This window comes from Symphalangus syndactylus, chromosome 1, assembly GCF_028878055.3.
Source record: "Symphalangus syndactylus isolate Jambi chromosome 1, NHGRI_mSymSyn1-v2.1_pri, whole genome shotgun sequence".
NCBI lineage: Eukaryota > Metazoa > Chordata > Mammalia > Primates > Hylobatidae > Symphalangus > Symphalangus syndactylus.
This window is the reverse complement of record NC_072423.2, coordinates 82,074,407-82,090,530: the sequence shown is the minus strand read 5'-3', so window position 1 is coordinate 82,090,530 and position 16,124 is coordinate 82,074,407.

Sequence of the window (16,124 nt, the reverse complement as noted above, 5' to 3'; positions counted from 1 at the left end):
TCTGTGAGATGAATGCACACGTCACAAAGAAGTTTCTCAGAATTCTTATGTCTAGTTTAAATGTGAAGATATTTCCTTTTCCACCATAGGCCTCAAAGCGCTCAGGATGTCCACTAGCAGATTCTACAAAAAGAGAGTTTCCAAACTGCTCAATCAAAACAAAGGTTTCAATCTGTGAGAAGAATGAGCATCTCACAAATAATTTTCTCAGATTGCTACCGTCTAGAACTTTCTGAAGATATTTCAATTTCTACCATAGGCCACAAAGGGCACAAAATCTCCAGTTGCAGATTCTTCAAGAAGGTTGTTTCCAAATTGCTCAATGAAAAGAAAGGTTCAACTCTGTGAGATGAATTCACACATCACAAAGAAGTTTCTCAGAATTCATCTGTCTAGTTTTTATGGGAAGATATTTCCTTTTCTACCATAGGCCACAAAGTGCTACAAATGTCCACTGGCACACTCAACAAAAAGAGTGTTTCCAAACTGCTCAACCAAAAGAAAGGTTTCAATCTGTGAGATGAATGCACATATCAGAAAGAAGTTTCTCAGATTGATTCTCTCTAGAATACATGTGAACTTATTTCGTTTTCTACCATAGGCTGCAAAGCGCTCAAAACATCCACTTGCAGATTCTATGAAACGATTGTCTCCAAATTGCTAAATGAAAAGAAAGGTTCCACTCTGTGAGATGAATGCACACATCCCAAAGGCGTTTCTCAGAATTCTTCTCTCTAGTGTTTATGTGACGATATTTCCTTTTCCACCATTGGCCTCATGAAGCTCCAAAAGTCTACTTGCAGATTCTACAAAAAGTGAGTTTTGAAACTGCTCACTCAAAAGAAAGGTTTCATTTGATGAGATGAATGCACACATCATAAAGAAGTTTCTCAGATTTCTTCTGTCTAGATTTTATGTGTAGAAATTTCCTTTTCCACCATAGGCAGGAAAGTGCTCCAAATGTCCACTTGCAGATTCTATAAAAAGAGTGTTTCTAAACTGCTGAATGAAAAGAAATTTTCAACTCTGTGAGAGGAACTCAAACATCACAAAGTAGTTTCTCAGAATTCTTCCGTCTAGTTTTTATCTGAAGATATTTCCTTTTCCACCATAGGTCTCAAAACTCTCCTAAGGTCCTCTTGCAGATTCTACAAAAAGAGAGTTTCCCAGCTGCTCAATCAAAAGAAACGTTTCAATCTGTGAGATGAATGCACACATCAAAAAGGAGTTTCTCAGATTGTTTCTGTCTAGAATATATGTGAACATATTTCCTTTTCTACCATAAGCCACAAAGTACACAAAATGCCCACTGGTAGATTCTACAAAAAGAGTGTTTCCAAACTGCTCAATCAAAAGAGAGGTTCAACTCTGTGAGATGAAGGCACACATCACAAAGAAGTTTCTCAGAATTCTTTTGTCTAGTGTTTATGTGAAGATATATCCTTTTCCACCATAGGCCTCAAAGCACTGCAAATATCCACTTGCAGATTCTACAAAAAGAGAGTTTCCAAACTGTTCAATCAAAAGAAATATTTCACCCTGTGAGATGAATGCACACATCACAAAGAAGTTTCTCCGACTCCTTCTTTCTACATTTTATGTTATTTCCTTTTCTACCATAGGCCGCAATACACTACAAATGTCCACTTGCAGATTCTACAAAAAGAGTGTTTCCAAACTGCTCCATCAAAAGAAAGGTTCAACTCTGTGAGATGAATGCACACATCACAAAGATGTTTCTCAGAATACTTCTATCTATTTTTTATTTGAATATATTTCCTTTTCCACCATAGGCCTCAAAGCGCTCATGAGGTCCACTTGCAGATTCTGCAAAAAGAGAGTTTCCAAACTGCTCACTCAAAAGAAAGGTTTCAAACCTTGTGATGAATGTACACATCACAAAGGAGTTTCTCAGATTGCTATTGTCTGGAATACATGTGAACATTTTTCATTTTCTAACATAGTCCGCAAACGCTCCAAATCTCCACTTGCAGATTCTACAAAATATTGTTTCCAAACTGCTCATTGAAAAGAAAGGTTCAATTCTGTGAGGTGAATTCACACATCACAAAGAAGTTTCTCAGAATTCTTCTGTCTAGTTTTTATGTGAAGATATTTCCTTTTCCACCATAGGCATCATAGTACTCCGAAAGTTCACTTGCAGATTCTTCAAAAAGAGAGTTTCAAAACTGCCCACTCAAAAGAAAGTTTTCAGCCTGTGAGATGAATGCGCAAATTACAAAGAAGTTTCCCATATTGCTTCTGTCTAGATTTTATGTGAAGATATTTCCCTTTCTACAATAGGCCACTACAAATATCCACTTGCAGATTCTACCAAAATAGTGATTCCAAACTGCTAAATGAAAAGAAAGGTTCCACTCTGTGGGATGAATGCACACATCACACAGAAGTGTCTCAGAATTCTCCTATGTAGTTTTAATGTGAAGATATTTCCTTTTCCACCCTAGACCCCAAAGCGGTCCCAATGTCCACTTGCGATTCTACACAGAAAGAGTTTCCAAACTGCTCAAAAAAAGGTTCAACTCTGTGAGATGAATGCACACATCACAAAGAAGTTTCTCAGAATTCTTCTATCTGGTTTTTATGTGAAGATATTTCCTTTTCCACCATAGGCCAGAAAGCACTCCAAATGTGCAACTGCAGATTATACAAAAAGAGTGTTTCCAAACTGCTCATTCAACAGAAAGTTTCAACTCTGTGAGATGAATGCACACATCGCAGAGAATTTTTTTAGAATCCTTCTGTCTAGTTTCTGTGTGAAGATATTTCCTTTTCCACCATAGGCTTCAAAGCGCTCCAAATGTCCACTTGCAGATTCTACAGAAAGAGAGTTTCCAAACTGCTCAGACAAAAGAAGGCCTCCATCATTGGCCTCAAAACTCTCCTAATGTCCACATGCAGATTCTACAAAAAGAGTTTCCCAACTGCTCAATCATAAGATAGGTTTCAGTCTGTGAGATGAATGCACACATCACAAAGAAGTTTCTCAGATTGCTTCTGTCTAGAATACATGTGAACATATTTCCTTTTCTACCATAAGTTGCAAAGTGCACAAAATGCCCACTTGCAGATTCTACAAAAAGAGTATTTCCAAACTGCTCAATCAAAAGAAAGGTTCAACTCTGTGAGGTGAAGGCACCCATCACAAAGAAGTTTCTCAATTCATCTGTCTACATTTTATGTGAAGATATTACCTTTTCTACCATAGGCCACAAAGCACTCAAAATGTCCAGTTGCAGATTGTACAAAAAGAGAGTTTGCAAAAAACTAAATCAAAAGTAATATTTCACTCTCTGAGATGAATGCACCCATCACAAAGAAGTTTCTCAGATTGCTTCTGTCTACATTTTATGTGAAGATATTTCCTTTTCTACCATAGGCCGCAAAGCACTCCAAATGTCCACTTGCACATTCAACAAAAACAGTGTTTCCAAACTGCTGAATCAAACGAAAGGTTCCAATCTGTGAGATGAATGCACACTTCACCAAGAAGTTTCTAAGAATTCTTCTCTCTAGTTTTTATGTGAAGATATTACTTTTTCCACCACAGGCCTCAAAGTGCACGAAATGTCCAGTTGCAGATACTACAAAATGACAGTTTCCATAAAGATCAATCAAAAGAAATGCTTCACTCTGTGAGATGAATGCACACATTGAAAAGACGTTTAGCAGATTTCATCTTTCTAAATTTTATGTGAAGATATTTCCTTTCCTACCATAGGCCGCAAAGCACTAATAATGTCCACTTGCAGATTCTACAAAAAGAGAGTTTCCAAACTGCTCTTGCATATTCTACAAAAAGATTGTTTCCAAACTGCTGAATCAAAAGAAAGTTTAAACTCTGTGAGATGAATGCACACATCACAGAGAATTTTTTTAGAATTCTTCTGTCTAGTTTTTGTGTGAAGATATTTCTTTTCCACCATAGGCCTCAAAACGCTCCTAATGTCCACTTACAGACTCTTCAAAAAGAGAGTCTCCAAACTGCTCAACCAAAAGAAAGGTTTCAATCTGTGAGATGAATGCACATATCAGAAAGAAGTTTCTCAGATTGATTCTCTCTAGAATACATGTGAACGTATTTCGTTTTCTACCATAGGCTGCAAAGCGCTCAAAACATCCACTTGCAGATTCTATGAAAAGATTGTCTCCAAATTGCTAAATGAATAGTAAAGTTCCACTCTGTGAGATGAATGCACACATAACAAAGGAGTTTCTCAGAATTCTTCTCTGTAGTTTTTATGTGACGATATTTCCTTTTCCACCACTGGCCTCATGAAGCTCCAAAAGTCTACTTGCAGATCGTACAAAAAGTGAGCTTTGAAACTGCTCACTCAAAAGAAAGGTTTCATTTGATGAGATGAATGCACACATCATGAAGGAGTTTCTCAGATTTCTTCTGTCTAGATTTTGTGTGTAGATATTTCCTTTTCCACCATAGGATGAAAAGCGCTCCAAATGTCCACTTGCAGATTTTACAAAAAGTGTGTTTCTAAACTGCTCAATCAAAAAAAGGTTCAACTTTGTGAGATGAATGCACACATCACTAAGAAGTTTCTCAAAATTCTTCAGTCTAGATTTATGGGAAGATATTCCCTTTTCCAGCATAGTCCTCAAAGGGCTCATGATGTCCACTTGCAGATTCTACAAAAAGAGAGTTTACAAACTGTTCAATCCAATGAAAGGTTTCAATCTGTGAGATGAATGCACACATCACAAAGAAGTTTCTCAGATTGCTTCTGTCTAGAATATATGTGTACATATTTCCTTTTCTACCACAAGCCTCAGAGTGCACAAAATGCCCACTTGCAGATTCTACAAAATGAGTATTTCCAAACTTCTCAATCAAAAGAAAGTTCAACTCTGTGAGATGAAGGCACACATCACAATGATGTTTCTCAGATTACCTCTGTCTATTTTTAATGTGCATATATTTCCTTTTCCACCATAGGCCTCAAAGTGCTCATGATGTCCACTTGCAGATTCTGCAAAAAGAGAGATTCCAAACTGCCCAATCAAAATAAAGGTTTCAGTCCATGAGATGAATGTACACATCACAAAGAAGTTTCTCAGATTCCTACTGCCTAGAATATATGTGAACACATTTTGTTTTCTAACATAGTCCACAAAGTGCTGAAAATCTCCACTTGCAGATTCTACAAAAAATTGTTTATAAACTGCTCAATGAAAAGAAAGATTCAACTCTGTAAGAAGAATGCACACATCACACAGAAGTGTCCTAGAATTCTTCTATGTAGTTTTTATGTGAAGATATTTCCTTTTCAACCAAAGGCCTCAAAGCACTCCTAATATCCACTTGAAGGTTCTACAAAAAGAGAGTTTCCAACTGTTAATCAAAAGAAAGGTTTTAATCAGTGAGATAAATGCACACATCACAAAGACATTTCTCAGATTGCTTCTGTCTAGAATATATGTGAACATATTTCCTTTTCAACCATAGGCCACAAAAGCGCTGCAAATGTCCACTTGCAGATTCTACAAAAAGAGTGTTTCCAAACTGCTCAATCAAAAGAAAGTTTCAACTCTGTGAGATGAATGCACACGTCACAAAGAAGTTTCTCAGAATTCTTATGTCTAGTTTAAATGTGAAGATATTTCCTTTTCCACCATAGGCCTCAAAGCGCTCAGGATGTCCACTAGCAGATTCTACAAAAAGAGAGTTTCCAAACTGCTCAATCAAAACAAAGGTTTCAATCTGTGAGAAGAATGAGCATCTCACAAATAATTTTCTCAGATTGCTACCGTCTAGAACTTTCTGAAGATATTTCAATTTCTACCATAGGCCACAAAGGGCACAAAATCTCCAGTTGCAGATTCTTCAAGAAGGTTGTTTCCAAATTGCTCAATGAAAAGAAAGGTTCAACTCTGTGAGATGAATTCACACATCACAAAGAAGTTTCTCAGAATTCATCTGTCTAGTTTTTATGGGAAGATATTTCCTTTTCTACCATAGGCCACAAAGTGCTACAAATGTCCACTGGCACACTCAACAAAAAGAGTGTTTCCAAACTGCTCAACCAAAAGAAAGGTTTCAATCTGTGAGATGAATGCACATATCAGAAAGAAGTTTCTCAGATTGATTCTCTCTAGAATACATGTGAACTTATTTCGTTTTCTACCATAGGCTGCAAAGCGCTCAAAACATCCACTTGCAGATTCTATGAAACGATTGTCTCCAAATTGCTAAATGAAAAGAAAGGTTCCACTCTGTGAGATGAATGCACACATCCCAAAGGCGTTTCTCAGAATTCTTCTCTCTAGTGTTTATGTGACGATATTTCCTTTTCCACCATTGGCCTCATGAAGCTCCAAAAGTCTACTTGCAGATTCTACAAAAAGTGAGTTTTGAAACTGCTCACTCAAAAGAAAGGTTTCATTTGATGAGATGAATGCACACATCATAAAGAAGTTTCTCAGATTTCTTCTGTCTAGATTTTATGTGTAGAAATTTCCTTTTCCACCATAGGCAGGAAAGTGCTCCAAATGTCCACTTGCAGATTCTATAAAAAGAGTGTTTCTAAACTGCTGAATGAAAAGAAATTTTCAACTCTGTGAGAGGAACTCAAACATCACAAAGTAGTTTCTCAGAATTCTTCCGTCTAGTTTTTATCTGAAGATATTTCCTTTTCCACCATAGGTCTCAAAACTCTCCTAAGGTCCTCTTGCAGATTCTACAAAAAGAGAGTTTCCCAGCTGCTCAATCAAAAGAAACGTTTCAATCTGTGAGATGAATGCACACATCAAAAAGGAGTTTCTCAGATTGTTTCTGTCTAGAATATATGTGAACATATTTCCTTTTCTACCATAAGCCACAAAGTACACAAAATGCCCACTGGTAGATTCTACAAAAAGAGTGTTTCCAAACTGCTCAATCAAAAGAGAGGTTCAACTCTGTGAGATGAAGGCACACATCACAAAGAAGTTTCTCAGAATTCTTTTGTCTAGTGTTTATGTGAAGATATATCCTTTTCCACCATAGGCCTCAAAGCACTGCAAATATCCACTTGCAGATTCTACAAAAAGAGAGTTTCCAAACTGTTCAATCAAAAGAAATATTTCACCCTGTGAGATGAATGCACACATCACAAAGAAGTTTCTCCGACTCCTTCTTTCTACATTTTATGTTATTTCCTTTTCTACCATAGGCCGCAATACACTACAAATGTCCACTTGCAGATTCTACAAAAAGAGTGTTTCCAAACTGCTCCATCAAAAGAAAGGTTCAACTCTGTGAGATGAATGCACACATCACAAAGATGTTTCTCAGAATACTTCTATCTATTTTTTATTTGAATATATTTCCTTTTCCACCATAGGCCTCAAAGCGCTCATGAGGTCCACTTGCAGATTCTGCAAAAAGAGAGTTTCCAAACTGCTCACTCAAAAGAAAGGTTTCAAACCTTGTGATGAATGTACACATCACAAAGGAGTTTCTCAGATTGCTATTGTCTGGAATACATGTGAACATTTTTCATTTTCTAACATAGTCCGCAAACGCTCCAAATCTCCACTTGCAGATTCTACAAAATATTGTTTCCAAACTGCTCATTGAAAAGAAAGGTTCAATTCTGTGAGGTGAATTCACACATCACAAAGAAGTTTCTCAGAATTCTTCTGTCTAGTTTTTATGTGAAGATATTTCCTTTTCCACCATAGGCATCATAGTACTCCGAAAGTTCACTTGCAGATTCTTCAAAAAGAGAGTTTCAAAACTGCCCACTCAAAAGAAAGTTTTCAGCCTGTGAGATGAATGCGCAAATTACAAAGAAGTTTCCCATATTGCTTCTGTCTAGATTTTATGTGAAGATATTTCCCTTTCTACAATAGGCCACTACAAATATCCACTTGCAGATTCTACCAAAATAGTGATTCCAAACTGCTAAATGAAAAGAAAGGTTCCACTCTGTGGGATGAATGCACACATCACACAGAAGTGTCTCAGAATTCTCCTATGTAGTTTTAATGTGAAGATATTTCCTTTTCCACCCTAGACCCCAAAGCGGTCCCAATGTCCACTTGCGATTCTACACAGAAAGAGTTTCCAAACTGCTCAAAAAAAGGTTCAACTCTGTGAGATGAATGCACACATCACAAAGAAGTTTCTCAGAATTCTTCTATCTGGTTTTTATGTGAAGATATTTCCTTTTCCACCATAGGCCAGAAAGCACTCCAAATGTGCAACTGCAGATTATACAAAAAGAGTGTTTCCAAACTGCTCATTCAACAGAAAGTTTCAACTCTGTGAGATGAATGCACACATCGCAGAGAATTTTTTTAGAATCCTTCTGTCTAGTTTCTGTGTGAAGATATTTCCTTTTCCACCATAGGCTTCAAAGCGCTCCAAATGTCCACTTGCAGATTCTACAGAAAGAGAGTTTCCAAACTGCTCAGACAAAAGAAGGCCTCCATCATTGGCCTCAAAACTCTCCTAATGTCCACATGCAGATTCTACAAAAAGAGTTTCCCAACTGCTCAATCATAAGATAGGTTTCAGTCTGTGAGATGAATGCACACATCACAAAGAAGTTTCTCAGATTGCTTCTGTCTAGAATACATGTGAACATATTTCCTTTTCTACCATAAGTTGCAAAGTGCACAAAATGCCCACTTGCAGATTCTACAAAAAGAGTATTTCCAAACTGCTCAATCAAAAGAAAGGTTCAACTCTGTGAGGTGAAGGCACCCATCACAAAGAAGTTTCTCAATTCATCTGTCTACATTTTATGTGAAGATATTACCTTTTCTACCATAGGCCACAAAGCACTCAAAATGTCCAGTTGCAGATTGTACAAAAAGAGAGTTTGCAAAAAACTAAATCAAAAGTAATATTTCACTCTCTGAGATGAATGCACCCATCACAAAGAAGTTTCTCAGATTGCTTCTGTCTACATTTTATGTGAAGATATTTCCTTTTCTACCATAGGCCGCAAAGCACTCCAAATGTCCACTTGCACATTCAACAAAAACAGTGTTTCCAAACTGCTGAATCAAACGAAAGGTTCCAATCTGTGAGATGAATGCACACTTCACCAAGAAGTTTCTAAGAATTCTTCTCTCTAGTTTTTATGTGAAGATATTACTTTTTCCACCACAGGCCTCAAAGTGCACGAAATGTCCAGTTGCAGATACTACAAAATGACAGTTTCCATAAAGATCAATCAAAAGAAATGCTTCACTCTGTGAGATGAATGCACACATTGAAAAGACGTTTAGCAGATTTCATCTTTCTAAATTTTATGTGAAGATATTTCCTTTCCTACCATAGGCCGCAAAGCACTAATAATGTCCACTTGCAGATTCTACAAAAAGAGAGTTTCCAAACTGCTCTTGCATATTCTACAAAAAGATTGTTTCCAAACTGCTGAATCAAAAGAAAGTTTAAACTCTGTGAGATGAATGCACACATCACAGAGAATTTTTTTAGAATTCTTCTGTCTAGTTTTTGTGTGAAGATATTTCTTTTCCACCATAGGCCTCAAAACGCTCCTAATGTCCACTTACAGACTCTTCAAAAAGAGAGTCTCCAAACTGCTCAACCAAAAGAAAGGTTGCAATCTGTGAGATGAATGCACATATCAGAAAGAAGTTTCTCAGATTGATTCTCTCTAGAATACATGTGAACGTATTTCGTTTTCTACCATAGGCTGCAAAGCGCTCAAAACAACCACTTGCAGATTCTATGAAAAGATTGTCTCCAAATTGCTAAATGAATAGTAAAGTTCCACTCTGTGAGATGAATGCACACATAACAAAGGAGTTTCTCAGAATTCTTCTCTGTAGTTTTTATGTGACGATATTTCCTTTTCCACCACTGGCCTCATGAAGCTCCAAAAGTCTACTTGCAGATCGTACAAAAAGTGAGCTTTGAAACTGCTCACTCAAAAGAAAGGTTTCATTTGATGAGATGAATGCACACATCATGAAGGAGTTTCTCAGATTTCTTCTGTCTAGATTTTGTGTGTAGATATTTCCTTTTCCACCATAGGATGAAAAGCGCTCCAAATGTCCACTTGCAGATTTTACAAAAAGTGTGTTTCTAAACTACTCAATCAAAAAAAGGTTCAACTTTGTGAGATGAATGCACACATCACTAAGAAGTTTCTCAAAATTCTTCAGTCTAGATTTATGGGAAGATATTCCCTTTTCCAGCATAGTCCTCAAAGGGCTCATGATGTCCACTTGCAGATTCTACAAAAAGAGAGTTTACAAACTGTTCAATCCAATGAAAGGTTTCAATCTGTGAGATGAATGCACACATCACAAAGAAGTTTCTCAGATTGCTTCTGTCTAGAATATATGTGTACATATTTCCTTTTCTACCACAAGCCTCAGAGTGCACAAAATGCCCACTTGCAGATTCTACAAAATGAGTATTTCCAAACTTCTCAATCAAAAGAAAGTTCAACTCTGTGAGATGAAGGCACACATCACAATGATGTTTCTCAGATTACCTCTGTCTATTTTTAATGTGCATATATTTCCTTTTCCACCATAGGCCTCAAAGTGCTCATGATGTCCACTTGCAGATTCTGCATAAAGAGAGATTCCAAACTGCCCAATCAAAATAAAGGTTTCAGTCCATGAGATGAATGTACACATCACAAAGAAGTTTCTCAGATTCCTACTGCCTAGAATATATGTGAACACATTTTGTTTTCTAACATAGTCCACAAAGTGCTGAAAATCTCCACTTGCAGATTCTACAAAAAATTGTTTATAAACTGCTCAATGAAAAGAAAGATTCAACTCTGTAAGAAGAATGCACACATCACACAGAAGTGTCCTAGAATTCTTCTATGTAGTTTTTATGTGAAGATATTTCCTTTTCAACCAAAGGCCTCAAAGCACTCCTAATATCCACTTGAAGGTTCTACAAAAAGAGAGTTTCCAACTGTTAATCAAAAGAAAGGTTTTAATCAGTGAGATAAATGCACACATCACAAAGACATTTCTCAGATTGCTTCTGTCTAGAATATATGTGAACATATTTCCTTTTCAACCATAGGCCACAAAAGCGCTGCAAATGTCCACTTGCAGATTCTACAAAAAGAGTGTTTCCAAACTGCTCAATCAAAAGAAAGTTTCAACTCTGTGAGATGAATGCACACGTCACAAAGAAGTTTCTCAGAATTCTTATGTCTAGTTTAAATGTGAAGATATTTCCTTTTCCACCATAGGCCTCAAAGCGCTCAGGATGTCCACTAGCAGATTCTACAAAAAGAGAGTTTCCAAACTGCTCAATCAAAACAAAGGTTTCAATCTGTGAGAAGAATGAGCATCTCACAAATAATTTTCTCAGATTGCTACCGTCTAGAACTTTCTGAAGATATTTCAATTTCTACCATAGGCCACAAAGGGCACAAAATCTCCAGTTGCAGATTCTTCAAGAAGGTTGTTTCCAAATTGCTCAATGAAAAGAAAGGTTCAACTCTGTGAGATGAATTCACACATCACAAAGAAGTTTCTCAGAATTCATCTGTCTAGTTTTTATGGGAAGATATTTCCTTTTCTACCATAGGCCACAAAGTGCTACAAATGTCCACTGGCACACTCAACAAAAAGAGTGTTTCCAAACTGCTCAACCAAAAGAAAGGTTTCAATCTGTGAGATGAATGCACATATCAGAAAGAAGTTTCTCAGATTGATTCTCTCTAGAATACATGTGAACTTATTTCGTTTTCTACCATAGGCTGCAAAGCGCTCAAAACATCCACTTGCAGATTCTATGAAACGATTGTCTCCAAATTGCTAAATGAAAAGAAAGGTTCCACTCTGTGAGATGAATGCACACATCCCAAAGGCGTTTCTCAGAATTCTTCTCTCTAGTGTTTATGTGACGATATTTCCTTTTCCACCATTGGCCTCATGAAGCTCCAAAAGTCTACTTGCAGATTCTACAAAAAGTGAGTTTTGAAACTGCTCACTCAAAAGAAAGGTTTCATTTGATGAGATGAATGCACACATCATAAAGAAGTTTCTCAGATTTCTTCTGTCTAGATTTTATGTGTAGAAATTTCCTTTTCCACCATAGGCAGGAAAGTGCTCCAAATGTCCACTTGCAGATTCTATAAAAAGAGTGTTTCTAAACTGCTGAATGAAAAGAAATTTTCAACTCTGTGAGAGGAACTCAAACATCACAAAGTAGTTTCTCAGAATTCTTCCGTCTAGTTTTTATCTGAAGATATTTCCTTTTCCACCATAGGTCTCAAAACTCTCCTAAGGTCCTCTTGCAGATTCTACAAAAAGAGAGTTTCCCAGCTGCTCAATCAAAAGAAACGTTTCAATCTGTGAGATGAATGCACACATCAAAAAGGAGTTTCTCAGATTGTTTCTGTCTAGAATATATGTGAACATATTTCCTTTTCTACCATAAGCCACAAAGTACACAAAATGCCCACTGGTAGATTCTACAAAAAGAGTGTTTCCAAACTGCTCAATCAAAAGAGAGGTTCAACTCTGTGAGATGAAGGCACACATCACAAAGAAGTTTCTCAGAATTCTTTTGTCTAGTGTTTATGTGAAGATATATCCTTTTCCACCATAGGCCTCAAAGCACTGCAAATATCCACTTGCAGATTCTACAAAAAGAGAGTTTCCAAACTGTTCAATCAAAAGAAATATTTCACCCTGTGAGATGAATGCACACATCACAAAGAAGTTTCTCCGACTCCTTCTTTCTACATTTTATGTTATTTCCTTTTCTACCATAGGCCGCAATACACTACAAATGTCCACTTGCAGATTCTACAAAAAGAGTGTTTCCAAACTGCTCCATCAAAAGAAAGGTTCAACTCTGTGAGATGAATGCACACATCACAAAGATGTTTCTCAGAATACTTCTATCTATTTTTTATTTGAATATATTTCCTTTTCCACCATAGGCCTCAAAGCGCTCATGAGGTCCACTTGCAGATTCTGCAAAAAGAGAGTTTCCAAACTGCTCACTCAAAAGAAAGGTTTCAAACCTTGCGATGAATGTACACATCACAAAGGAGTTTCTCAGATTGCTATTGTCTGGAATACATGTGAACATTTTTCATTTTCTAACATATTCCGCAAACGCTCCAAATCTCCACTTGCAGATTCTACAAAATATTGTTTCCAAACTGCTCATTGAAAAGAAAGGTTCAATTCTGTGAGGTGAATTCACACATCACAAAGAAGTTTCTCAGAATTCTTCTGTCTAGTTTTTATGTGAAGATATTTCCTTTTCCACCATAGGCATCATAGTACTCCGAAAGTTCACTTGCAGATTCTTCAAAAAGAGAGTTTCAAAACTGCCCACTCAAAAGAAAGTTTTCAGCCTGTGAGATGAATGCGCAAATTACAAAGAAGTTTCCCATATTGCTTCTGTCTAGATTTTATGTGAAGATATTTCCCTTTCTACAATAGGCCACTACAAATATCCACTTGCAGATTCTACCAAAATAGTGATTCCAAACTGCTAAATGAAAAGAAAGGTTCCACTCTGTGGGATGAATGCACACATCACACAGAAGTGTCTCAGAATTCTCCTATGTAGTTTTAATGTGAAGATATTTCCTTTTCCACCCTAGACCCCAAAGCGGTCCCAATGTCCACTTGCGATTCTACACAGAAAGAGTTTCCAAACTGCTCAAAAAAAGGTTCAACTCTGTGAGATGAATGCACACATCACAAAGAAGTTTCTCAGAATTCTTCTATCTGGTTTTTATGTGAAGATATTTCCTTTTCCACCATAGGCCAGAAAGCACTCCAAATGTGCAACTGCAGATTATACAAAAAGAGTGTTTCCAAACTGCTCATTCAACAGAAAGTTTCAACTCTGTGAGCTGAATGCACACATCGCAGAGAATTTTTTTAGAATCCTTCTGTCTAGTTTCTGTGTGAAGATATTTCCTTTTCCACCATAGGCTTCAAAGCGCTCCAAATGTCCACTTGCAGAATCTACAGAAAGAGAGTTTCCAAACTGCTCAGACAAAAGAAGGCCTCCATCATTGGCCTCAAAACTCTCCTAATGTCCACATGCAGATTCTACAAAAAGAGTTTCCCAACTGCTCAATCATAAGATAGGTTTCAGTCTGTGAGATGAATGCACACATCACAAAGAAGTTTCTCAGATTGCTTCTGTCTAGAATACATGTGAACATATTTCCTTTTCTACCATAAGTTGCAAAGTGCACAAAATGCCCACTTGCAGATTCTACAAAAAGAGTATTTCCAAACTGCTCAATCAAAAGAAAGGTTCAACTCTGTGAGGTGAAGGCACCCATCACAAAGAAGTTTCTCAATTCATCTGTCTACATTTTATGTGAAGATATTACCTTTTCTACCATAGGCCACAAAGCACTCAAAATGTCCAGTTGCAGATTGTACAAAAAGAGAGTTTGCAAAAAACTAAATCAAAAGTAATATTTCACTCTCTGAGATGAATGCACCCATCACAAAGAAGTTTCTCAGATTGCTTCTGTCTACATTTTATGTGAAGATATTTCCTTTTCTACCATAGGCCGCAAAGCACTCCAAATGTCCACTTGCACATTCAACAAAAACAGTGTTTCCAAACTGCTGAATCAAACGAAAGGTTCCAATCTGTGAGATGAATGCACACTTCACCAAGAAGTTTCTAAGAATTCTTCTCTCTAGTTTTTATGTGAAGATATTACTTTTTCCACCACAGGCCTCAAAGTGCACGAAATGTCCAGTTGCAGATACTACAAAATGACAGTTTCCATAAAGATCAATCAAAAGAAATGCTTCACTCTGTGAGATGAATGCACACATTGAAAAGACGTTTAGCAGATTTCATCTTTCTAAATTTTATGTGAAGATATTTCCTTTCCTACCATAGGCCGCAAAGCACTAATAATGTCCACTTGCAGATTCTACAAAAAGAGAGTTTCCAAACTGCTCTTGCATATTCTACAAAAAGATTGTTTCCAAACTGCTGAATCAAAAGAAAGTTTAAACTCTGTGAGATGAATGCACACATCACAGAGAATTTTTTTAGAATTCTTCTGTCTAGTTTTTGTGTGAAGATATTTCTTTTCCACCATAGGCCTCAAAACGCTCCTAATGTCCACTTACAGACTCTTCAAAAAGAGAGTCTCCAAACTGCTCAACCAAAAGAAAGGTTTCAATCTGTGAGATGAATGCACATATCAGAAAGAAGTTTCTCAGATTGATTCTCTCTAGAATACATGTGAACGTATTTCGTTTTCTACCATAGGCTGCAAAGCGCTCAAAACATCCACTTGCAGATTCTATGAAAAGATTGTCTCCAAATTGCTAAATGAATAGTAAAGTTCCACTCTGTGAGATGAATGCACACATAACAAAGGAGTTTCTCAGAATTCTTCTCTGTAGTTTTTATGTGACGATATTTCCTTTTCCACCACTGGCCTCATGAAGCTCCAAAAGTCTACTTGCAGATCGTACAAAAAGTGAGCTTTGAAACTGCTCACTCAAAAGAAAGGTTTCATTTGATGAGATGAATGCACACATCATGAAGGAGTTTCTCAGATTTCTTCTGTCTAGATTTTGTGTGTAGATATTTCCTTTTCCACCATAGGATGAAAAGCGCTCCAAATGTCCACTTGCAGATTTTACAAAAAGTGTGTTTCTAAACTGCTCAATCAAAAAAAGGTTCAACTTTGTGAGATGAATGCACACATCACTAAGAAGTTTCTCAAAATTCTTCAGTCTAGATTTATGGGAAGATATTCCCTTTTCCAGCATAGTCCTCAAAGGGCTCATGATGTCCACTTGCAGATTCTACAAAAAGAGAGTTTACAAACTGTTCAATCCAATGAAAGGTTTCAATCTGTGAGATGAATGCACACATCACAAAGAAGTTTCTCAGATTGCTTCTGTCTAGAATATATGTGTACATATTTCCTTTTCTACCACAAGCCTCAGAGTGCACAAAATGCCCACTTGCAGATTCTACAAAATGAGTATTTCCAAACTTCTCAATCAAAAGAAAGTTCAACTCTGTGAGATGAAGGCACACATCACAATGATGTTTCTCAGATTACCTCTGTCTATTTTTAATGTGCATATATTTCCTTTTCCACCATAGGCCTCAAAGTGCTCATGATGTC